This window comes from Chinchilla lanigera, unplaced genomic scaffold, assembly GCF_000276665.1.
Source record: "Chinchilla lanigera isolate Chin_1 unplaced genomic scaffold, ChiLan1.0 scaffold00044, whole genome shotgun sequence".
In the NCBI taxonomy this organism is placed as follows: Eukaryota; Metazoa; Chordata; class Mammalia; order Rodentia; family Chinchillidae; genus Chinchilla; species Chinchilla lanigera.
This window is the reverse complement of record NW_004955445.1, coordinates 11,814,065-11,839,891: the sequence shown is the minus strand read 5'-3', so window position 1 is coordinate 11,839,891 and position 25,827 is coordinate 11,814,065. Positions and strand designations below refer to the sequence as shown.

At 43.7% G+C, this 25,827-nt stretch overlaps 2 pseudogenes; one reads left to right on the top strand and one right to left on the bottom strand.

The window, feature by feature from the left end:
* Positions 1-505: 505 nt before the first annotated feature.
* On the top strand, positions 506-5,717 carry LOC102005316 (annotated as a pseudogene).
* A 9,041-nt stretch (positions 5,718-14,758) lies between these two features.
* On the bottom strand, positions 14,759-23,857 carry LOC102003293 (annotated as a pseudogene).
* Positions 23,858-25,827: the final 1,970 nt, after the last annotated feature.

Sequence of the window (25,827 nt, the reverse complement as noted above, 5' to 3'; positions counted from 1 at the left end):
TCTCTCTCTCTCTCTCTCTCTCTCTCTCTCTCTCTCTCTCTCTGAGACACAGTTTCACTCTATAGTTCAGGCTGCCCTAGACTCACTAAGTAGCCCACGCTGGCCTCGAACTAGCAGCGATCCTGGCTCAGCTTTCTCAGCACTGAGATTACAGGTGTGCACCACTACGCCTGGCTTTTCTTTTTCTTTTTTGAAGCAAGGTCATCCCAGGTAGTGCAGGCAGGCTTCAACCTCGTGGGAATCCTCCTGCCTCTGTCGCCTGTGTGCTAAAGTGCTGGGATTGATCAAGACGGAACTCCGAAACTCCGAAACTCCTCAGCCTGACCAAGAGAATGATTGATCCCATTAGGCCATAATAGGGAAAGGAAAGAGGGCTCCTAGCGCCCTAACGCAATGGAAAACAATCTCAGACCCAGGATCTATTTAGCGAGGCGAGGGCAGAGTGACAACAAGCACGCTAGGGTAAACTGCGGCTGCGCGCGCAGCCGCATTTCCCTCCCCGCCCCACAGGACCTGCGCACATTCTGTCATGGCGGCCAGGCTGTTGGGTTTGTGCGCGCGTCGCCTGTTCGCAGCAGCGGCGGCGCGTGGGCTTAGGGCTGCCAGCGCCCGCTGGGAATCCAGCTCTTCCAGGGCTGTGGTCACTCCGTCCACTGTGCCCCAAAAGCTGGCGCCAGAACCAACCACACAATGGCAGGAGGACCCAGAACCCGAGGAAGAAAACTTATACGAGAAGAACCCAGACTGTCATGGCTTCGACGAGGACCCTGTCATGGACGTCTGGAACATGCGTGCTGTCTTCTTCTTCGGCTTCTCCATTGTTCTCGTCTTTGGGACCGCCTTTGTGGCTTACCTGCCTGACTACAGGATGCACGACTGGGCCTGCCGAGAAGCGGAGAGGCTTGTGAAATACCGAGAGGCCCACGGCCTCCCCCTCATGGAGTCCGACTGCTTCGACCCCAGCAAGATCCAGCTGCCTGCTGATGCCTGACCAGGTAGGCCTCAAGGACAGCCGCCTTCCTCACCCGCTGCCCTCCTTTCTGCTCACTCCTCAGGGCACATAATTAAAGGGACTGAAAAAATTTTTTTAAAAATTTTCTTAGGGGCTGGGGATTTAGTTCAGTGGCAAAAGCGCCTGCCTGGCAAGTGCAGGGTCGTGAGTTCTGTTCCCGGTACCGGAGAAAAACCAAAATAAATAAATAAAATAAAAAAATTTTTCTTTAATTTTTAAGAAGTGTTGCGATTATACATCTTTCCCATCATGCCCCTTTCTCCATCTCTGTTCTTAAATTTAACATTTTGTTCTTGCTGTTCATCCACTCATTACGTGAAGTTGTAGGTCGTATTTACCATTTTAAAAGATCACATTGGTTGCATCATGGAGAATTAGGGGTTTAGGATTAATTAAAATGAAACACTTAAGAATTTGAAGAAAATCCGAAGCAGATTTTTAAAAGAAACATTGAGAAACAGGTGTTGCCAGACTTTTGGTAGGCTTTGGTCATTTTCGTGGCTCTAGAATTTTCTCACTTGTTTTTTCAAAAAAGAGAAAATTAAATTCTTTAAACAGAAGAAAAAGGCTTCTAATATTAAATTTGCAGTGTTCTCTACAGTTTCAAAAATGCTTTAAAATGATTTTCCGCTTTCATCCCACAGTATCCTGAGTGACAGTAGCATTTCTATTTTCTGCAAGAAGAAACAACTCAGAAAGGCAGGGAAGGATGTCCAGGTCAGACTGATGGTTAGAATTACCCCAGGGGTCATAATCTCACCACTTTCTGAAAATGGCATGTTGGGTGCTTTCTAGCCCTGGATGGTATAGACAAGCATGAGTCCCTTCCCAAGTCCAGGCCACACCACCCCACCCCATGGCTGGGTCGATGTTTTCCAGCTGGGAAATACCACCCATCCTTGAGCACTTCCAGCTTGGAGCAGATGCTTCCAGTTTGTGGCTCCTAGGGCAGCCCCTAGAAACCTGTGACAGAGGCCCAGTGGATTTTCTGTGCTCTGCTAAGTGTGAACCAAGGCTTAGTTTAGCCTAGCTGCTGGTCCAGTCTGGAATGGGGATTGCCCTTCCAATGACTAGTGGTGTATATTGGATGGGAGCTTCTCTAGCTCTGCAAGATGCATTCTTGAGACCTACCAGAAGGATCAGTGTTTGTGAGGTGATCACCAGTTGTCTGGTCTCCACCACAGGGTAGTGTGGGCTTGAGCTAGTCATCCCTCTTCTCTGGGGCCTTGGTTTACCATGGCAGGAGTACCACCCTGCTCATCCATGGCATGCAGATTCATAGGCAGCTCACTTAAAGGCATGACAAGGAAAGGAAGTTTGTTGTGTCTTAGCTCTCTGTTTTCTTGTGAGCTCAAAAGACAGACACAGGTAAAGTCTGGGGCTCCTTCTCCCTATCTGGCTTCATCTTGTTTCTACATCTGGCCTGTGAAGAAATGGGAAATGCCTGTATGAGATCTTGGGACCAGATTCAAACGTGCCTGTTGAGAGCTTAGTGTGAAGGTGATGATGGAATGTGAATTGTTCAGTATTTACTATTCAGAGGTCTCTGCATTCTTAAGTCTGAATTATCCTATGAAATGGGTACTGAATTGGTAAAGAGTGTCATTTTACAGACTGGGGAACTTGTTATCAAAGTTTTAGGGCAAACCCCTGCTGTGGAGCTCCCAACAGGCCAGAGTAGGCCCTTTGTCTGTTAATGCTGATCCAGGAGGCAAGCAGTGATGAAGAGCAGGAAAGGAGCTTTAATGAATATGCCTATGCTGGGCAGCCCTGGTAAACATATTCAAGACCTGTCTTTTGAACGTTAACAGAATCTTGGGGTTTTACAGAAGAGGGGTACAAAAGCACCTGTTAGAAGTCTTTAAGGTAGCTGGGTGGGGGCACCATCATAAAGGTCATTCTTACTGACTTGTGCACACAGTGCTGGGCAGTCCAAGCATCTTAGAATCCGTGCAAACACCTAATCCTCTGAGGGAGGGAGTGGAAGACCCCTCATTCATTTTTATAGAAGTCGGATGACTTACACTGAGTATTCAAAGAGACATAAAGATGGAGGTTCAGGGAGAAGGGCATTTCAGTGGAAGACAGATTTTGGGGTTTTGGGAGACTCACATCTTCCCAATCTTGTCTTCTCTGTTCCACTTGGCAGGATCCTCAAGGGTCTTGCCATTCCCCAGTTGTAATCAAAGGATGCTCTCTTCCTGCTCCTCCCTCTTTGTTCACACAGATGAAATTTCCTGCAGTCTGTCTACTCAAAGAATGACTCTGGGGGATGTTTTTTCCCCCTCCCTTTCTTCCTTTCAACCAAACCAAATTTTAAAAGAAACATTGAGAAACAGACTTTGCCAAACTTTCGGTAGGCTTTGTTCATTATTATGGCTTAAGAATTTTCCCACCTCTTTTTTCAAAAAAGAGAAAATTAAATTCTTAAAAAGGAAAAAAAAGTCCTTCCTTCCCCGCTTCCTTTTGCCTCCCTCCTTTCATCTTTCTTTCTTTTTTTGAGACAAGGCAAGGTCTTACTATGTAGTTCAGGCTTGTTTTGAACTTACTTTGTAGCCCAAGCTGACCTCAAACTCAGGGCAATCAATCCTCCTGCCTCAGCCTTCTAAGTGCTGGTATTACAGGTGTGTGCCATCATGCCTGGCTCTCATTCCTTTTTTTGTGGTTCAGGGGATTGAACCCAGAGGCATTTTACCACTGATGTATATCTTTGGCCTTTTTAAAGAATTGAATGTATGTGACAAAAAAATCATATATACTTAAGGTATACAACATCTGGTTTTGAGATACAAGTACATTGTCAAATAATTATTATAAATAAAGTCTTTAACATATCCATCACTTCCTATACTTACATCAATTCTTAATTTCCTCTACTTGAAGTACTTTATAACAGCACCAGTCAAAAAGTCTTAAAACAGGAATAGAAATGTGCTCAGCATCTCACACCCAGAGACAGAGAGAAACAGTTAAATGAAAACCATCTAGATGATTTTTTGATATCTCTATAGAGAGACACCATGCATTACATTAGTGCAGTTTTGAAAATTAAAAATTGACAGCGTTAATACTGTTTTGTAACCTGCTGATTGACTTAATGGAGTGTAGTGGGCAGCTTTCTCACCTCAGTAAATTTATATCAGCATCACAGTCTCTTAGTGATATAATTGTTAACTCTTTTTCACATACTCCTCTGTAACTGGACATAGTCTGAGGAGGTCCCCAGAGTGGAGATGGAGAGCTTTGACTCAGCCCACTCCCAGGGCAGGTTGCAGGGTGGCTGATTTACATCACAGAAAAAGAGTTTCTTGGATTTGTCAGTAAAAGGAATAAAGTGGTTTATTAGGAAGAATTATAAAAGTACACACTCAAAGAAATTGAGTGTAGGCATGAGAGAGAGAGAAAGACACACAGACATACCATGGGTTTGAGGTGGGTATTTTTTGAGGCAGGGCTTGGGGATAGAAATCTGTAGAACTTGTGAATTTATGAAAAGAAGAGATTCAATCTATAGATGAAAGGTGGTAGCTCTTTCTTCAGGGAAAAGGTGATGGCCCATTTATAAACAATTATAATCATAGTGGAGTGGTAATGCTGTAGCCCATCCCTAGGGGAAAGGACCAATTTACAGGTGAAAAGTGTCCATTTATAGGTAAAGAGGAATGGTCCGAGCTTATTGTGTCTATAGGGACCTTAAGGATTTTTTACTGTATTTGTGTTTTGAATTTGCAGTTTTTATTGAAAGTACAAGTTTAAAATTAAGATTTTTCCTTTTCTCTTTTCCACCCATTTTATTTCTTCTATCCTGCCTCAACCCCCTCACTTTGTTTCCTTATTCTTAAGGGATGTAAAGTGGTAAAAGGTTCTTTTTAAATGGCTGCTTCAGGTTGAAGAGGGGCACTGATTCTACCTAGCAAGGGGTCAAAGGTCTTATCTTGACTGACCCAAAGGAGACATAACAATATAGGGTTTATTATGAGCATGGCATTGAGACTTAAAGCAAAATCTGTAACTGTATTAACTTGTAAACATAGATTTTGTAGTGTAGAAAACACATTTGTACAGTTGTCATATATATAGTTTTAATGATAGCACAGGTGGACAGCAGCTTGACTAGGAGCTGGAGATACCTGGAAGATATAAATGTTACAAACATGTTGAACAAGGAGGGGCTAAAAATTAAAAGTAGAATGGTGAATAATCTTCAATATTAACTTCTATTTGTCTTGAGACATTTACCCAGGTACATCAGGTGGAGTATATAGACTCCTCCCTATTTTGTTAATAATAAGTCTAATCTTTATTTTAATTTTAATAATAGCCAAAAACTTAACTAAAAATGATTATATAGTTTTTACATGAACATTTATCCACTAAAACTTATTACAGGGTTTACAACCTGGGATCCGGCCTTTGTCATGTCCAAGAAGTGAGGCTGTTCCCGGCAAGCACAGCGAGAAACTACAGAAGAAGAACAAAGCCATATCAATCTGTACCACCCATTCCAAGAATTGTGACCACGCTTGCATCTGCCCTGCCCATTCAAAGAAGGACAACCACGCTATCTCTGCCCCCAAAATCTTTGAGTCAACAAACACTTCTCCTTTCAAGTCCTTTGTGCTACCCTCTTTTTCTGGTGATTCTGTTCTCTGAACTTAGCCCACTCCCATGGGAGTGAATAAATAGTCATGGTTGCTTATTCTGAGCTTTCTGAGTTGGTCTCTTTCCCCTCCACATCTTTAACATATGTGGTGCTGCAACCCAGGAGAGGGTACCTCTTTTTAGACGGACATCAAGCCCTCCCTCGAGCCCCTGGCATCTTTAAGATGCCACTTGTGACTTTGACTTTTCGGACACATCCCAGACACTCCCCACCAGTTTTGGATTGAGTAAGATTTCCAAACTTTAAGATTTTTCCATCTGTCTCTGGCTCCTGCCCTTCCCACCCACCATGGCCCCCTGAGTGACAGTGCTATTGGCCACTGTGGCCTCTGCCTCATGGGGGAGGGAGCACACAGAGCCTAGCACAAACCAAGGTTGTGTGCCACTGCTACCACTTGACTATTCCCTTACCTGATTCCCTCCTTCCCACCACTGTTGTTCACCTTGAGGCATGCCCCAAGGGCCTGGCAGTGGGCTAGCTGCCCTGACTCTGCACCTGTGCACACAGCCCACCATCTGGCACCTGGAAGCCACCCACACACCTGTGTGCACAGCCCTCCCTCCACGTAAGCACACTTGAGCCCAGGCTGGGTAAGGAAAACGTGGGCCTGTGCCCTCCTCACCACACCTTGCTTCCTCCTTGCCTCACCCCGCACCACCAGACTCCTGCATACCATTGCCGTGTCCCTGTACCCACCACCAGCCCATGCTGCACCAGCCCCACCCTCCCTGCTGCCACCACACTGCAGCTGCCTGGCTTTGTGAGCAAGTTGACCTGAGGCCACCCAGGGCCACCTTCCAAAGGCCCACCACCACTCATAGCACCACAGGCCCAGGCCAAGGGGCTTAGGCTGCCTAGGCTGCACTCTGCTTCTTTAACCCTCCACCATATGCTATCCAACACCCACTTCACCATACACCTGGTCCAGACTAGTTTTGCCTTATTCCCTTGCACCTTGCCCTTCTATATCCACTCAACAAAGTGAAGTACAAAAGATAATTCCTCTCTCTGTCAGACCTCTCCCAGGTCAGCCAGTGTCTGAGCTGTTTGTCTTCAGACTCTTGAAATTCCAGTTTTTCTCCAACTTGCCAAAAGTTATCTTTAAACTCCTTGATTGGAGACTGCCCCTCCGTCCAGGAGGTTAAATTAAGAAAATTTACAATAACTGTTTACCTTTAACATAGGACAACAGTTATCAAAAAACAATTTATACTTGTGCTTTACATATACTAACTGAAACATATAACTGATCTCTTCTGGGTATTCAACAGCTAAAGTTTAGAGACCAGAACTAGAGAGACAACTGGGGTTAAAAAAAAAAACAGCCAGTATTTTGGCCCTGGCCCTCCCAGGTCAGTAGACACCCAGGACATGAGAATACTACAACTTTGGTGAGTCACTGAATCTCCTGAGCAGGGAGATTGCTGGACCCCAGGGATCAGAGATCAACAAATGTGTAGTGTGCCAAAAGAGGGTCACTAAGAGAAAATCTCCCATGCTTTCACAAAAAGCAACATGGTCAAGCTGACACTGACAGAGGAGCTGAGAGGCTTTGTACATGGTTCCAAGAGTAATACCTCAAGAGGCTTACCTGATCTTGATAAACAGCAAGAGGCCAATTTAAATTAACACAGGTCTCATTTTAGCTTGGTCTTAAACACCCAGGAAAAAAGTATAATCAAAAGAGATAAACCTTTATCATCTGTCTATGTGCCCTCCACAGTTACTCACTGTAGAGGACACCTCAACTCGTCTCTCTAAAATAAAGTAAAATAAAATAAAAAATAGACAAGTCAGCCTCCAAATTCAGATGGCCTTAGATATCCTCACAGCAGCACAAGGGGATACTTGTATGACTCTAAAGGCTAGATGTGTGTACATTCCTGATACTTTTGCTAATATCTCAATGACTATTCAAGATATTAAACAACAGGTTAATGATATATTTAATTCTCTCTGGAATTTTTCCTTACCTTGTATGGGAAGCTATTACAGGCTTTTCTTGGTAAAAATATTTTTTGGTTATTAATAATAGCCTTGTTGATTTTATTGTTTGGCCCATGCTTACTTAACTGTTTCTTTGGGCTTTACTCCTCCAAACTTAAAGCTATATGCCGATCAAAGACAAGAGCACCTGACATCTATTAAAGGCCTTTAGATAGACCCTTGGGAGAGTGTCTCTAATTGGCAATCACAACTGTGACCTCCTTCAGCCTGAAACAGCCAGAACATTTATCACCCCATGTCCCCTCACAGCATTTGAGATACTTCTTAAGAAGGGGGAATTTTTTTTTTTTTTAATCTTTTGAGACAAGATTTCACCATGCAGTTCAGGGTGGCCTTGAACTCACTTTTTAGCCCAGGCTGGCCTCAAACTCTCAGCAATCCTCCTGCCTGAGCCTCCTGAGTGCTGGGATTATAACATGTGTCACCATGCCTGACTGGAAAGGGGAATATTATAGATAGCTAAGTTAGGTTAAAAAAAATATAGGCAGTCAGGTAAGACTGGGCCCTCCAGAAAATCAAGATGGAAGGTAAAAACACAACACAACTGTGGCCAGAGATTCATCAGTTATAGGCCAAGCCTCAACAAAAGAACCAGGCCTACCTATTCGCCAAAGGATGACCTAAACATTTTACTTTTGCAGGTAAGGACTTATATTACAGTTTTATGTATACTACATTTGGACTTGCTTTAAAAACTGGTGGACATTGATACTAACTATAGGATAAATTTAGAAAATGCTGTAAAATGGGTCGCTTATTAAATCTAGTTTATATTTTAAAGTGTATATGCCTATTAATAAATCACAAGACCCCGTCCATCGGTTCAGCCTTTCTCTTCCTTCATGTGCATGTAAAAACTGATGGATGTGCCTTACTGACTTGTAAATCGTGCTTGCTAGGTGCCAAGTATAAGTTCTGTCTGTGAGCCTGAGGCACAGAAATTTCAGATGGGACTTTAAACAAGATGTAGCCATGTCTTGCTGCCAAAGGGGTTACCTAGATGATTAGATAGATAACACAAATATCTTGGAGGCTTCTTCATCCTAGGGCCCAGGGCAAAATTCCACCAAGCCATTTGTTTGCTTCCATCTATCTCTGGAGGTGATCTCTTTTACAAGGTTAAAAATACTCCAACTATTTCCAACTTGCTCTTTGATAGTTTCTCATTCTCAAAAAATTAAAAAATGATGTAGATATCTTTTTAGTCTTGCTACCAACTTTTTCTTCTTTAAACATGACTGCTACAGCTCAAATCAGTTATAACTTATGCTGGGGGATCCCAGTAATCCCCACCTGGATCTTTCGCAGACCTGAGCTTGGGCATTGTGGACTGAAGCTGACCAAAGTCTTCAGAGGCCCCCTGGCACATCTCAGATGCTGAACCCTGGGTAACTCTTACAGTGGAGGCTAAGTCTACCCCATTTTTAATCTATTCAGGTGCCTCCACTCCACTTTGCCTTCCTTTTAAGGATCAACCTTCTTGGCCACACAACTACTGTTGTGGGCATTGACAGTAAAGTCTCCAAACCCTTAAAAACTCCTCCAGTCTGGCACCAGTTAGATCAACAGCTTGTCCAACATTCATTTTTATTCATCCCTACCTGTCCCATTCCCCTTTTAGCTGAGACATCTTAACCAAGTTGTCAGCTACACTGACCATTCCCAGGACACCGCCAACACTTATAAACATCCTAATGACTCCTACCCTGTCCTCCACCATGGCTCCCGTTTCCCCTAAACCCCAGAGTCTGGAACACTTCCACCCCTCCCTGGCTTCATTCAACAACTGCTTGCCATTCTTATGAAGCATAACCACTCCTACCCTGCCCAGTGACAGTATCCCATCCCTGACCCAGCTTTAATGGGGACTACAACTATTTCTCACCTATTACAACCTATTTCTCACCTATTACAATCCCCATCAACTCCCCTTACAAAATTCCCATTCTCATGGTATGTAAGGCAGATGGCTCTCACAGGCTGGTACAAGATCTTTGATCGATCAACCGGATTGTCCTTCTCATATACCCCATGGTTCCTAACCCCCACCACCAAACAATAACTCCTCTCCTTTTTCAGTATAATAGGATACTTTTGCCTCTGGATTCCTGGCTTTGCTGTCCTCGTTAAATTCCTCTACAAACTCATAAAGAGAGATCCCACTGAACCCATAGATCACAAGGTCTTTCCTCATGTTTTCAGACCTTAAAAGAAGTCCTGTTTCTCCTAGAAATGCTCAAAACCATAGACATGTCCCGCTCATCCTCTTCCTCCAACCTCTAACACTTTTTCCCTGCTCCTGTCCTGCCTTTCCACCTTTGTGCCCACTGAGACAGAGAGAGGCTCGCCCTACTTTGCATGCTGTTTAAACCCAGCGCTGGTCACAAACTCCCTCTCAGAAGAACTGTCTTGCATTAGTGCTTGGCCAACTGTGGGGACAGCTGTGTTGGTTGCTCTCCAACACTGTCATGGCCCTGAGTCCCAATTGGAGATGTCTGTTGTGGACCTTGTTGCCACTCTCATTTTGACACACTGGGCATGAAAATTACCTCTCTCTGCTCTCCATGGGCAACTTTCCTTCTTCTATTCCCTTATCCTTCCCCCTAGCCTGTGTCTTGGTTACTTTTCTCTCCTTGCTGAGACAAAATACCCAACACCCAAAATGAAGGAAGGAAAGGTTTATTTAGCTTACAGTTTGTGGAGGTTTTAGTCCATACTTGGCTGGCTCTGAGGCAGAAGGTAGCAAAGCAACAAGAGCAAAGAAAAATGGCAGCCGAACAAACAGCCAGAGCAAACGGGAGGAAGGGCAGCAAGCAGCCTCTTTTTCCCTGCCTTACTTTGTAAACAGGCTACCCCCACCTAAGGGGCATGTAGCTCTCACATAATCTCCATGCCCTCCTCTTCCACAGGATGTATACAAAGTAAGTATCCTGGCTTCCTGCTGAGTCACTTAGCCAAACCTCTAGACTCCCCAAGTTGACACAATGTTTCAACCATAACAGCCTGTCTCCTCAAAAACCTAAAATCTTTCCACCCTTTTCCTGATCTGCTGGGATACCCTATGTCAAAGCATTCTTTACACTCCATAACCTTCCCAGCCTGGAGCCTCATATGACTCTCCTCTCAGATCCTTTCCCTCCTGCCTGCACTCCCTCCACCTGATGCCGACTTCTCCCTGGTGATAGATCTAACTGACCTCACTCTTCCTGGTCAGCTCCCTCCTGCCATGGCCACCACTGCTGGGGGCCTGGCAAAGAGACTATCTGTCTATATGAGGGGTATGGTGAAGGGTGAAATAAAAGGTAGACAATTTAGTAATGTGTAAAGGGGACCTGGGAGGTCAGTGCCTCAGGATGGACAAAGACAAGGACTCCTCAAGCTTGCTACTATTGAGTACATACATACATTTTCTGAGGGGGTATGTGCTTTTCCTGGAACAGGGTAATGATTACTGTGAGTTAGTGAAAAGAACAAAGCATTCTTGCAGGGACAAGACAAGGGACAATAAGGAAACACTACTGCTACTACATTGCTTTGAAGATCCTTGTCATCCTCAGCAGGTCTGATCTTGCCCCATGAATGCCACAGTATCACTAGCTGTAGGGCTTCAGCTGCCACCAGGAGAAAGCAGGGAATTTCCACATTCCAGTCTGGCTTACAGGGCAGGACAAGGATGGCCATGGACATCCTCTGGACTCAATTTATACTTTGTGGTCCCTAACACACTGCAGCCACTTCTCCCCTTCCCTCAGAGCTTCCTGCCAACCAGACGCCACCTCCTTATTCTAACATTTTTCCTAAACATCAACAGTGAGGCTTTTCTGCAGCTCAGGACTGGAAAATTGATTTCACCCATATGCAGTGGATGCAAAAGTTCAGATATTTCTTGGTCTGAGTTGATACCTTTACTATATGGATAGAGACCTTTCCCATTGGCTCAGAAAAGGCCTCAGCCATTGTCAGCTCCCACCTAGCTGATATTACGCCCCCAGTTTGGCCTCCCCACTTCTGTTCAATCAGATAATGCCCCAGTTTTCATTATTCAAATTACCTAGATGGTGTCCAGGTCGCTTGGCATCCAATAAAACCTCCACATCCCCTACCAGCTTCAACCATCCAAAAAGATAGAGAGAGATAATGGCCTCCTAAATTCCACCTCACTAAGCTCATGCCCCAGCTCCGTAAGTCCTGGATTTCCCTGCTCCCTATCACTCTCCCTTGCATCTGAGCTGACCCCAGGAATCTGCCAGATACAGTCTACTTGAGCTTTAATATGACCATATCTTTCTGCTTAGACCAAACAGCTCAGGGGCCAGCCCCATTGAAGACTATCTTCCAGTTCTGCAACAGGCCCAGAAAGAGATTCAACGTGCTGTTAACTTTTTCCTGCCTTCTTTTGGCACCCAGCCTTATTAGGATAGCCTGACTAACAAATTTGACCTAATTAAATGTTTAAACCACCAGACCCTACAGCCTACGTAGACAGGCTGTAGATGACCTTTCCTGGTCATCTACAGCACCGTGATGGTGTTTCATCTATGAGACCCTCCCACTCCCGGGTGAAGCTTTGTCCTGCTGGTAGCTCACTTGACTCCTCTTTGTGAAAATCACAAATAATCTCCCCTATTTCTCTCAAGCTGACACAAATTCCTGAAGACACCAGAATGCCCTTACCCTGCCTATCCAGCTGCTTAACCCACTTCATTTAGTCTGTCTTGATCTTCCTTGGTTTCATCCTGAGGCCCCCACCTTGAAGTCATTCCTTATGTGGATAAAAGATCTTTTTCAGAACACTCTGTGTGACTTTTCCCCTGATGGGATCAAATTATTCTCCTCTCTATGCTCTTTTGTCCAGCAACCCGCCTGTTTCTTTCATCACACCCCATAGTTGCACCCTCAACACTCCTCCTGACAATCCCTGATCATCTCTACAGGACCCTGCAGTTTACTCTCCCTGCCAAACTGGTCCAGTCCTTCCTTAGCCAATATTATTGGCTTTATTTAATTTTATTTATTTATTTATTTATTTATTTATCTCTTTGTGACAAGGTCTCACAGTGTAGTTCAGGCTGGCCTTGAGCTCGTTTTGTAGCCCAGGCTGGCCTCAAACTTGCAATGATCCTCCTGCCTCAGCCTCCCAAGTGCTAGGATTACAGATGTGTGCCATCATGCCTAAATTATTTGCTTTATATCTCCATATCTTCAGCTACCTTACAGCCACTTGTGTCTCTCCCCAGGTCTGGGTCTTTCTGACCTCACATACCACCCAGTACATCTTGTCCCCCAAGAACTCTCTCTGGATTAAGGTGTCCCTGCTGCCCACATGTTCCACACAAATAAGCCATGAGAAACAGTGCCCATTTCCCCTACTCTTTTCTTCTTTGTAACAACAAAGAGACGAGAATGTCACAACTGATAGGTGAGGCCCTTACTGGCAGACACAGTGGGAAAACACAGAAGAACAAAGCCATGTCCGTCTGCACCGCCCATCCTGAGAAACATGATCACACTTGCATCTGTCCTGCCCATTTGGAGAACAACCACACTGTCTCTGCCTCCAAATTCCTCAGAGTGGTAAACTCCACCCCTCCCCTTAAATTTTTTGTTTTACCCTCACTTCCTACTGATTCTGCTCTGCAAACTCAGCCTGCTTCCACAGGAGGGAATAAACAGCCATGTTTGGCAAATCTGCCTTAGAATTGCTTTTATTCTAAAATACCAGGGATCTGTATGTGGTAGATCTGTTGGCATGGTAGATCAGGTAGGCCTGTTTGTGGGGACCTTACAGGGTATCTCCTATTACTTCCCAAACCTTTCAGCCTCTGGGGAAGGCCCAACAGGACTGAACTCCTTGGGCTTTGATCATGGAAGACTTTCAGAACTTTTTCCTGAGTCAGTTTCCACGTGGGAATCTTACAGACAATCCTCTAGGTCTACAAACTTGTCTGAATATCATCAGGGCGGCTCTTCAGGGGTCAGAAGTATCCGGCCTTGTGTAAGCACCAGTGCCATTTCCTTTTGAACCTTCAGATCTCCCCTTACAACCACAACCCATCTTCAGGACAAGGAGTCTGGAGCTAGGGTGTTCTACTGGTTGGATAAAACCATCTAACAACACAGTATGTCTGTCTAAAAGGAGGTAATAGGTGCCCATCCCTGAGCGATCCCAAAGGCCCTGACAATTTTTTTTAGACATACTGCATATGACTCTTGGAGCCTTTGGGTGACAAATGGGCATTTTAACAGGTGATATCTCACTATCTGCCAGTTGGTGGCAGTCTAAGAATAGGGAATAAGACATGTCTCCAGGCTAAACATCACGCAAAAATGTAATTTAAACAACCACAGCTAGTAGCCCATGCAGGACATGGCTTTTTAAAACTTGTGTCTTTGTATAGGAACCTCATCTCTTTATAGTCTTTTCCTCTGTCCCCAACTCCCCTGCATTTTCACTAAATCGTGCCACAAAAAGCATATACATTGGCTGACAAAAGGAAAACTTCACAATAATAACTGCAGATGATACATACATTTAAAAAACATATTTATCTATTTATTTAGTCTCACTATGTAGTTCAAGCTGGCCTTGAACTCACTATGTAATTCAGGCTGGTCTGAAGCTCACAAGGATCCTCCTTCGTCAGCCTCCCAAGTCCTGGGGTTATAGATGTGAGCCACCATGCCTGGCCAAGTTACACATCCTTTCAGATGGCTACTTAAATTTGAGGCCACAGTTATCACAACAAAAGCAAAGTATAGTAGAAAGAGAAAGAGAACTAGTATTACAGAAGTAACCCCAGGAAGAGCTAGCTATAGATGGGCTCTAAGATCCAGAAGAATATGGTTGCTTCTAGCCACCTCTGCTAGTGCCTTTACCTTGTCAACATAAAACTGCACTTGAAGCTGCACGAGACCATCAGTTTTTCTTTCCATTCTCCTCAGGGGGAGTGCTAGGCTAGTACTCTACTTTATAACTCTCTGCCTCTGTCAGTTGACCAGGACCAGAAAAGCCAAAGAATTTTAATTCTTAGATAGATGAAAGGGGAGGGCGGGGACAGAAGAAAACTGGAGCTCCCCTAAGGGGATGAAAATCCCTAAGGGAAGAAAAGCAAAATGTAATAGGGTACTCACTCATTGTAAGCCTGTGGACTCCACTGGTTCCACAACCTTGATGCTACCCAGGTGGCCACCTAAATCCACTTGGTCCAGGGAATGCTGTCAATTGTACCCCCCAAGAAGAAACAATAACATTAGGTAGATCAAGACCATGTTTCACAGTTCGAAGTAAAACATCAAGGAAGCTGCCTGGAGGACTCTGTCCAGGTCAAACCAACCTGGCCTCAGCTCCCAGGCTGGTTCCTGGGGCCACAGGCACATGCCAACTGGCTGCCTCACTTCTGCTTGTCTCAGCTATGCCTCTGAAGGGGCATGGGAAATCTCAGCCACTGAAAGGGACCCTCTATACTGCAAGGATCAACAGGGCATTTGCACAAATGCAATGCCCTTCCCCTAGGTGCAGGAGCCCTCCCAGTCATGCAAATGCCAAAGCCTTTTGCTCTATGGCCTGGTCACCCTGGGATTCTTCACCACTGTGGTAGTTGCTCCAAATGGCAGTCTGATTTGTTTTTGGTTTTTTTGGTACCAGAAATCAAACTCAGGACTTTGCGCTTGCCAGGCAGGCACTTATGCCGCTGAGCTATATCCCCGGCCCGGCAGTCAGATTAGCCATTCATCCTGTGTCTACTACAAAGCACCCTTGTCCCCTTGTAAAACGAAAAAGAGAAGAGAGTCTTTCCAAGAGGGGTGTTACATTCTTTTCAGGCAAAGGCTCTTCTGGCTGCTGACTGGTGGCTGCTGTCTCCTGGCTGCACTTACCAAGTGATACCACATGGCGGATCTGAGAGATGGACTCTAGCCTCTTGTGCATGGCAAAGAAAGAATTGCAAGTATATATTTAATAAAAAAGAAAAAGCAACTGTATTTATTGAAGTAACAGGAAGATGTGCTCAGGGAGGGTCCATGCCAACAGAAACAAAAAGATGGCATGAACAGAAAAGTCGTGTTGAGGTAACAGGAAAATAGAAAGCACATAGATAAATCAAAGTTTTGGATTTTAAAAGATGTGTACCCTAGCCTGGGTGCCTCTGACTGGGTCTCTGGATAAGATCAGAGAATGACTTAACAGGGTGCTGAGTCATCTCAGAGGCTTCCAACAGGCATGCCCAGCCAGAATCTACTCTGATTAAATTACATACCTGAGATGCAGTCCATAGGTGTGAAAATTTGAGGTTCAAGTAGGAAAAAGGTTACTGAAGTTTAGACCAAGAAAGCCAGATGTGCTGTAGCCTGGAGTTACAGATTTTCAATATTTCTTTGTTTTTTGGGTTTTTTTGGTTTTTTTTTTCCTCCGGTACCAGGAACTGAACTCACGACCTTGCGCTTGCCAGGCAGGCGCTTTTGCGCTGAGCTAAATCCCCAGCCCCTTCTTTGTTATTTTGATTTCTGCTTCTCTTAGAATGACTAAAGGAGAATGGCCCTGGGGTGTTGCCCAAATTCAGATGGAGGGGCAATGATCTCCCAGCTTCAATGACGCTGCAGGTATTATCCTTGTCTTTAATTTTTTAACTTACATTTAGAGAAATATAGAGGAAAAATCCTCCATTTTAAAGTAGTCTTAAGTTTGTGAAATACTATCTGAAGGTGAAGTTTTAGGTATACACACCGAGTTACCCATAATCTTTTATGATGTACTGCATATCTTTTAAGATCTCCTTTATATATTTTTCTTCTTTTTTTTAAATTAAAATTTCAAAAAATAATTTTTTGAGACAAGGTCTGTGTGTAGTCCAGGCTGGCCTTGAACCCACTACACAACCCAGACTGGCCTCAAACTTGTGGCAATCTTCCTGCCTCAGCTTCCTGAATTCTGAGATTACAGTTATGTACCACCATGCCTGGCTCAAAAAATAAATTTTTGGCCCGTAACTCCAAGCTCTGGCATAAGTACAACTGCCACTCTGGCTGTTGATTATCATCCAGAGTCTCATCATCCAACTCCTCCAGCTGGGCCTGTTTGTATCTGAACTGGATTTGATTCAACACCTCTCTGAGCAAGAGGACCAGGACATTTTCATACCTGTTGAGAACTGCTTCCTTGTCTCCTAGACAACTTGTAATTTCACTTGTCAGATAGTGCAAAAAAGAGTGTCCAGATAGCCAAACAAGAGAAGTAACCTTCATGAGTAGGCTGATGAAATGTGTAAATGAACAAACGTGTCAGAAAGTCCACTATGGAAAACTAGGAGTAATATTATAGACAGCTCAGTTAGGTAGAAATATTATAGGCAGTCAGACAGGGCTAGGCCCTTAAAGGAGTCAGTGCAGAGGACAAGAACACATTACAACTGTAGTAAAAGCCACATTCACTGATGGCCAGACCTCAAGATAGAGATGGAATGACTAGACCTACATACCTCCCTAAGGGATAAACAGTGATGGTCAATATTCTGAATAGGCATCAGTCACCTGGGTGGGTGACCAGGAGCTCCTGACCCATCTATTCCAAGAAAGGTTCTTGTTCTTTCCATGTACACTTGCTTCATGACTTGCTTCTCCATTGGGTCAATATTACCTAAGCAACTATACTTGTAATCTTATTGGTTGATCATAATTTTGTCCCACATTGTACCCATCTTGTGATTTTGTACCCACCTCATGATTTTGCTTATAAAGCCACCTCTGTAAAGTGGAGTCCACAGAAATCCACTTGAGTTCCCTTCTGTCTCTGCAGCTATCTCTCCCAGTAAAGTTTTCCTACTCTTAACCTCTATAGTTCATTAGAATTCATTCATCAGTTTTGGGGTACACAAACTTGGCATATCAGACATGCAACAGGGTGGGAGTTATAATATTTCACTTATATAATTTGGAGGTCCTATATCATTTGGAGGTCTGACTGAGATAACAAAGGAAGTAAGAGTTTGCCTGTGACTCTGGATTGTGACTCATTTAGGTAATCAAAAATTGTTAATTGTTTGTTAATATCTTATGCCTTGAATTTTTACACCTTGTTTCTTTTATGAATTTTGTTGTTGTTAAGATGTTGATAAATTTAAGCTGAGAACATATGAAAATTATAATATTTCTCTGATGGAACATTTTTCTTTTACAGCAAAATCCTATATTCCTGTTTGGTATATGCTAATTTGGACTTACTAATTGCTGGATTTATTGGTGCTCCTTGTTTGACCTCTTTGACTTATTAGACAACAGCACTAGGAAAAGTAATGTCAGAGAATTCCCTAGTGGACTTTGTTACTAACTAAAATGTGAATTTATGAAATGCTGTAAAATCGGTCTTTTTACAAAATCTAGTTTATATTTAGGAAATGTAGATGCTGACTACTAAATCATGGGACTCCAGCTGCCACTTAAAAGGCAATAGGCCTGCAGCCATTCTTCAGACTTGGAGGACAGATTTCACTGGGACAGTCTGACCCAATCCTCCTCTACACTCTAGAGGAAATATCAAGCCCATCTTATATCAGTTGTCTGTCTGATCTGATCTTCCTTTGGTGAAGATTGAATTTTAGCTTTTGAGATCCTCTGCTCTCACCTTTCCAGCCTGAGGGTGATGACTCATGGACATATTGTCTCAATAACTCACCATGAGCATAAGAAGAGAGACCTTCTATTTCTGATCTCATTTCGGATCTTTTCCTGTTGCTTCCTATTTTCATTTTTTTGGAGGCATGTTTCTGCTAAATATTAGAGAGGGAAGGACCCTGAACTATCTCAACCTTTCCATCCTGTCCAACAACTAAGACCCTTTAAAGGGTCTTGAACTCATAGAAAATGAGTGTTTGCTAACACCAAAGGCAGGGAAATTATCTTAGAAGAGGACACATACCCCATCTCTGGGTGGATGAGACATCGGAATTTTGCCTGTCCACAGAACACACATGAAAGCCATGTCCTGGCTTATGTGTTTTAGGAACAGTATCCCAGGTACAGGAAACTAAACCTGAGACCCCATGGAAAGAACCAACTTCTGGGTGAGACCAGAAGGAGCTATTTCCCCAAGCATAATATTTAAGGAACCAAAACACCTTTAGTTTAAGGGAGAACCCCCAAACTCCTAGCTCTCTCTCTCCCCTCCTCCTAGGTCTGGTTCTCATTTACGTTTGAGGGGAAGGAAGTACTTTTGCTAAAAAATTGTGCTTGTTGGATGATGGGTATACATTTTAACTTCATAAATGTGTTGCAGATATAGAGACAGAAATTTTAGAGTGGATTTTGAGTAAAAGTTAGCCTTGTCTTGCTGTTAAGATTGCCTAGGTGATTAGGTAGACAGCACAAATGTCTTAGAGACTTCTTTGACCTAGGGCCCAGGGCAGGATTTCTCTGAGCCATTACTTGACTCTATATTTCTGAAGGTGTTTTCTTTGGCAGTCCGGGAAGTGCTCCAACTACTTCCAATTTGTCCTTTAATATTTTCCTCACCCTGTTTCAAAGAATTGGAAAAGCAGTGTTCCAGATCTCTTGATTACTGGTTTTTCTAGCTATGTTTCCTTCTTTAAACATGACTGTTATAACTGGAATCAACTGTAGCTTGTGCTTTTGGAAACACATTATAGTGTTAGAAGTGTGTGTTTCTGAGAAAGGTAGGAGCATGAGTCGGTAAGGATGGCTAGTCTGAGGCTGACCTGTTTTCTGGTTACTCTCCAAATGGCAGCCATATGCTCTGGAGCAGATTACCTTGGGGGATTCCTTGAGAGAAGGTAGAAACCAATTAGGGATTAAAAGGGATGCATTTTTTTCCCCTTGTGTTGCTATTTCCCCAAACATAATACTTAAGGAACCAAAACACCTTTAGTTTAAGGGAGAACCCCCAAACTCCTAGCTCTCTCTCTCCCCTCCTCCTAGGTCTGGTTCTCATTTACGTTTGAGGGGAAGGAAGTACTTCCTTCCCAAATTCTCTTACTCCTTTGGAATGTATTTTTAAGCACAGAAAATTGTTTAACCCTGATATATTGAGAAACAGCTGTTTAATATTTTCTGTACCCATGCATGGCCACTTACCTCCTAGAGGCAAAATGGAATACAGAGGGAATTATTGATTATGTTACCATTTCATAACTAGAATTGTACTGTAAGAGAGGGGGAAACGGTCAGAATTACCTTATGTTCAGACTTCTTTTGCATTAAGAAATAATCCTTACTGCTGATCAAAATGTAAATGTATGCAACAGGGAAACCAGACATCTTTGACCCTTAAGGCACAATTGCATACAAATACTATCACTGAGCCTGAGATTCTCCAGTGTTGCCCTTTAACACTGAGCACAAGATTTCCAAGGCAACTTTAACAAAAGCCTCCTTCACTGTTACTGAACCACTTGCCCTTTGGATTCTAAGGGTGAGGCTTCTGAGCCCACTGTAATTGCAGCTCTATTCTGATAAACTTTTCAGATGACCCTGATAAGTACATTGAGTCCTTTAGATGACTTACTCAGACCTATGAAGTAGGCTGGAGAGGTGTGATGTTACTCTTAAATCAAACATTGACTTCTAATGAGAGACAAGCAGCATGACCAGCTGCTATTCCATTTGGAGATGAGCATTATATTGTAAATTTTAGAAGACCAGAAGACATGCAGCCAGGGGAACGGCTGGTTCCTACTGGAGCCCAAGAAGTCCCTAGACAAGATCCCTTCTGACCCACTGACCAGACAGGAGATTAGAATAGGAGACATCTTCAGACATGTATTCCTGAAGGTCTAAGAAGGATGAGAGCTAAGCCTTTCAATTAGTTTAAATTGTCAACTATTCATCAGGAGAAAGATGAGAACCCCTCTGCCTTCTTAGATAACTTTCAAGAGGCCTTAATGGAACACATCCCTGGCTCCTGATTTGATAGGAGAGATTATGCTTAGAGACATGTTTATTAACCAGTCAGCCTCAGGTATTAGGAAAAAACTACAAAAGATGACTTTTGCTCCAGATAGCTCACTTGATGCTTTAGTAAGAATTGCCTCTTCATTGCAGATCAAGAGGAGGCCAAGAGAAGAAAACAAAGAGACCATGGGTGCCTCGGTTGTCCTAAGTCTGATTCTCAGGGCTCCAAGAAGAACTTGACAACTAAACTTGCCTGCAACTGATGCAGAAAGCTGGCCACAGTTGGAGGGACTGTGATAGAACTGTCATGAAAAGAGGTCCTCTGAGCCATGCCCTGATTGCAAAGCTGACCACCGGTAGTAAGACTTACCCCTGCGGTGGAGGACACAGGGATCAGACCCATTTTGCCACTGGTCTAACAAGACTGAAGGGCCCAGGGGCACTCTCTGCCTTCTCCTCTGGTCAGACTGTCATCCCCATGGAGGAGCCTGAGTAATCAGGACTATAGAGGGAAAAGAAATCAGCCTATTGTTGGACACCGGCATGTGTCCCTTGGTCTTTCTTTTCAATCACGGCCTTTCTTCTAGCCCTCATAATTCAGGGAAAGGAGTCACCAGAGAAAAGTAACTCACTATGTCTAACAACCCTTAGGGAGTAGCTGGGAAGGCTTTCTTTTTGCACATCCCTTTCTAATTACGCCTGAATGTATAAGGCACTAGTGCCAGTTCACCTGGTGGCACCTAATAAACACTTTCTCCTTTCTCAGGTGCTAGAAGATGTCAGTTGGTTTTCAGTGTGAGATTTAAAAGACAGTTTATTTGGCATTCCCTTACACACAGATTCCCAGTTTGTTTTGCCTTTGAAAATCCTCACGGCCAAGCCTCTCAACTGACTTGGACTGTGCTTCCTCAAGGGTCAGAGATAGTTCTTATTTTGTGGGGGGAAGTTTTTTCCCATGACTTGGTATATTTTGAATTTTCCCAAGTCACGGTCCTGCAATATGTAGATGATGTACTCTTATGTGCCCCTTCAGAAGTGCTTTCTAGTCAAAGCAACCATGCTCTGCTGAATTTTCTAGCAGAGGTTACAAGGTCTGTAGGTCCAGGGCAACACTTTATAGCCTTGAGGTAAAATATTTGGACCTTATCATATTTAAGGGAACCTGGTGCCTGGAGGAAGACAGAATTAAACCAATACTTTCCTTTCTGTAGTGAAAGATCCTAAAACAGTTTAAGAGGATTCCTAGGAATTACAGGCTTTTGTCACCTTTGGAGAGCAGGGTATGGTGAGATCGCACGACCCCTCTATCAGCTTATAAAGGAAGCCCAAAGGACAGATACCCATATTTTAACCTAGGAATCTGATTCCTAAACTACATTCCAGAAGTTTAAAAATGCACTTCTAAATGCCTCAGCATTGAGCCTACCAACAGGATTCAGCTTCAGTCTGTATATTGATGTCTTTGGGAGTGCTTATGCAGAATGAAAGACCTGCTCAACAGCCTAAAGGTTATCTGAGTCATAAATTAGACATTGTAGCAAAAGGATGGCCTGCATGCCTTAGAACTCTGGCTGCTGTAGCTCTCCTGTACAAGAGGCATCCAAACTGGCTATAAGCAAAGATATCACTGTATATACCCCTCACAATGTGGCCAAACTTCTTTCTTCCAAAGGGTGCCTATGGCTATCAGACAACTGACTTCTTAAATATAAAGCTCTATTTGTAGGATAACCATTCAATAAAGGTATGTTTTTCCTTAAACCTTGCCACCCTTCTACCAGAAAAAGAAGACATTCAGGCTACAAGACATGACTGTGAACAGGTAATTCTCCCCAGGTATGCACCCAGAGACTTGTTAGACACACCCCTTAATGACCTTGATTTGACCCTCTTCTGTGATGGCATGTTCATGAAAAGTGGGACAAGAAAGGCAGGGCATGCAGTAGTGACTATGTCAAACACTTGTAAGTTCTTCTCTTTCCCGTGGACTAGTGCCCAACTTGCATAATTCATAGAATTCATTCTTTGATTTTGAGGAACACAAACTCAATGTATTGGACATCTGGCAAGTTGGGAGTTATAATATTTCCCTTATCTCCTCTGGGGGTCCAATATCAGTAAGACTCAATTCTCCTTAGGTAAACACTCATGAAGAGCCATGGAAAGTCAGTAAACTTCTTAATGTAGTTCTCACTGAGCTCCTTAAGCCTACTTTTCACTGTGTGGTCAGTTATCCTTGGTGATCTTCTGCAAGAGGCAGAAAATCTACTGGAACCCATGCAGTAAATGCTTCTCAAATTCCATAGGCATGTAGTTCTTGGACATGAGTTCATAGATGTAGAACATGGTCAGGATGCCAAGCTGACCATGCTCCTGACCCAAGACACACTTCTGGCTGCTGCCCTTCACTGACACCATCTTTCTGTCTTAGATGTCACAGCCAAAGTGTGCAAAGTAGAAGATGGTGGTGAGTAGGAAAGGGGTGATACTGGAAGACAGAGGAACCCAACTGAAGAGATAGGCCAGGCAATGCAGGGCCAGGGAGCAGACATACTCACTCTTCACATCAAGGATGGTGATTGGCTGACTTAACAGCTTGGCGGAACTGGGACTCTGCAACAGGTTACTCAGCAAGTCAGCATTTTCTCCTGAGATCAGGGACGGTGGTGGAGTGGTGGTAGTAACCCTGTGTTTGTCCCAAGCCATCTCCAAGATGCTTGTCAGAAGCCCAAGAATAATCTGCACTTGGTCCAGCAGCAGCTTCCAAAATTCCTTCCAAGCCACACTAATGTCTTCATGGGGACAAACTAGTTCTTGTGAGGTTGTCTTCAGCATGATCAGCCCAAAGGGAGTTGTCCCAGGGGATTGGATCAACTCTAAAATGTTAGTTAAAAAATCATGGTAGAACATGGACCAATCTTGACATCCATTTTCAACAATAATTTTTCAGAGTTTGTTCTGGGTAAAGTAAGGTAAAGTTTTATGGTGAGCTAAAAAGAGTTTGGGCAGGGAGCTCAGGATTTCCATCTTATCCTGAGATAGTACCTCAAGCCACATTTTGCTGATTAGATTCTCAAAAACCATTAAATGGTACATCATTACATAGTCATTCCTAGTGCTGGAGAGAAAGTACAGGCAGACTCTCCAGGCTTTTATTTGCTGGGAGAAGTTATTGAGAAGCTCCTCTATCTCCTGTTTTTTTTTTTTTCATAGGTCATACAATCATGAACAACTTCTGTCATCAGACCTTCCAATGCCCTGAGGGAGGCTTCTTCAGATGCTATGCTGGCTGAGGAGCGGGTGTTCAGGTGAGCTGGCATTTGGGCTTCAGACACAGGATTGCACAGCTCAGGTCATAGTCTCAGCAGGCTCAGGAAATCCCCTGACCATGCAGTGACAACTCCTTCCCTACTCTGGACCTGCAGGGATCCCCTAAAAAGAACACAGCCACCTGGTCTATCTCATCAGGGACCCCAAGGACAATACATCCACAACCCTGCACCTCTCCCCAAGGAAACTGAAAAAGCAGGAAATGGGGCTCAAAGCCTGGAGAGGAGACAGTGGCTGTGGGGGAGAGGCCAGACCAGGCCAGACCATACTATTGAATGGGAGGTGATGGGTCCAGAAAGGGGCTCCTAGGCCTCTGTGGGCAAAGGTGGCAGCAGCCCTGCCTGAGGCTCAACAGGTAGAAGCTGGAGAGGGTTGGAGGTGCCTCACCACTTTGTTCAGCTCAGGACCAAGACCTGTGGGTTTGCACTGTCCTCACCACCTCAGCCCACACAGTTGCCACCATCCCCTAGAGCATCTCTGTGCACTGCCCTCTGACAGCCCCAAGCTTGCGTTGTATACTTTTGATGTGACCCTTTTAGGTCTTCCACATCAAGTCTGTTTTCTTATGATGACCTAATTTTCCCCAGGTCTGATATGAATCAGTTTCAATTTTTCCTCAGATCAGACTGAGGTAGGAGATTAGGGTTGGAGCAAAATCTGTTAGACAATTGATGAAATCTATCAAAGTCATGAAGACCCATGGTAGCTGTACAGAACACAGGACCCAGGATGACTCTGCAGCTCCTGAGCACCCCACATGCAATCAATCAGAAGACTACTATTTTCAGTTCTTCACTTGATGATAGTCATTCTGACTGGGATGAGATGAAATCTGAATGTGGTTTGATTTGTGTTTCTCTAATAGCTAAAGGTTAGGTCCTCACACTGGATCTTGCCCAACTTGAAGAAAGAAAACTCTAACAGACCCACCACTCTGTTCAAACAGGAAGCCCTCAAAAAAAACAGGAAACCCTCTACCCAACATGAGAGTGTGAAATAACCCTGTCTATCAGGTCAGTTCCAAGGCTTACAGGAAACCCGCAACTGTCTTCCTGCACTTCCTGCCACATGCTTCCCACTAGATATACCAAACCCACCAAAGGCCTCTGACAAAATTAAAATTTTCCATTTCTCTCAGCGGGACCCCCTTCCCTGCTTAAACTCCCCTATAAAGGATTATCCTCTTCCTTTGCTCGGGTCAACAGTCTTTTCACCCTTGGCCCAGCCGCACCCAGTCTGAAACAACGATATTGCTGTTTGTTTCAACCCTGCCTGTTCTAGTGCTCTCGGTCTGCCTTGGGGTTTAGCCTGACACTAAAGATGTTAAATATTTTTTTCATATACTTATTGACCACTTGAACTTTTTTTTTTTTTGCAAAGTGTCTGTTTAATTTATTTGCACACTTATACATTGGATTACTTCATTTCTTGGTATTAAGGGGTTGTTGTTGTTGTTGTTCCTTATATATTATGAATGTTAATCCCCTGTCAAAAAAAAGAGATAGTTAATAAAAGAGGCTGGCTTTTTACTCTGTAGGTTATTTCCCTTGCTGTACAGAAAATTTTTTCATTTGGTGTGATCCCATCTATTGATTCTCAATATTATTTCCTATGCAATTGAAGTTCTATTTAATATGACTTTTCTTGTGCTTCAAGTATGTCCTCTGTTTTCTTCTGGCAGTTTCAGAGTTTCGGGTCTGATTCTATTATAGGCAGCTAAGTTAGATAGAAGTTAATATACAGTCAGAGTGAGCTTGGGCCTTCAAGGAAGTTAGCAAAAAAAAAAATAAAGACATCAGAAATGTGGTTGGAGGAAAATCCAAAGACTGCCAGCCTCAGGGTAGAGAAATAATAGCAAGACCTGCATGTCATCCTAGAGACAAACAACAACTTGAGGGCATACTGTAATTAGTACCAC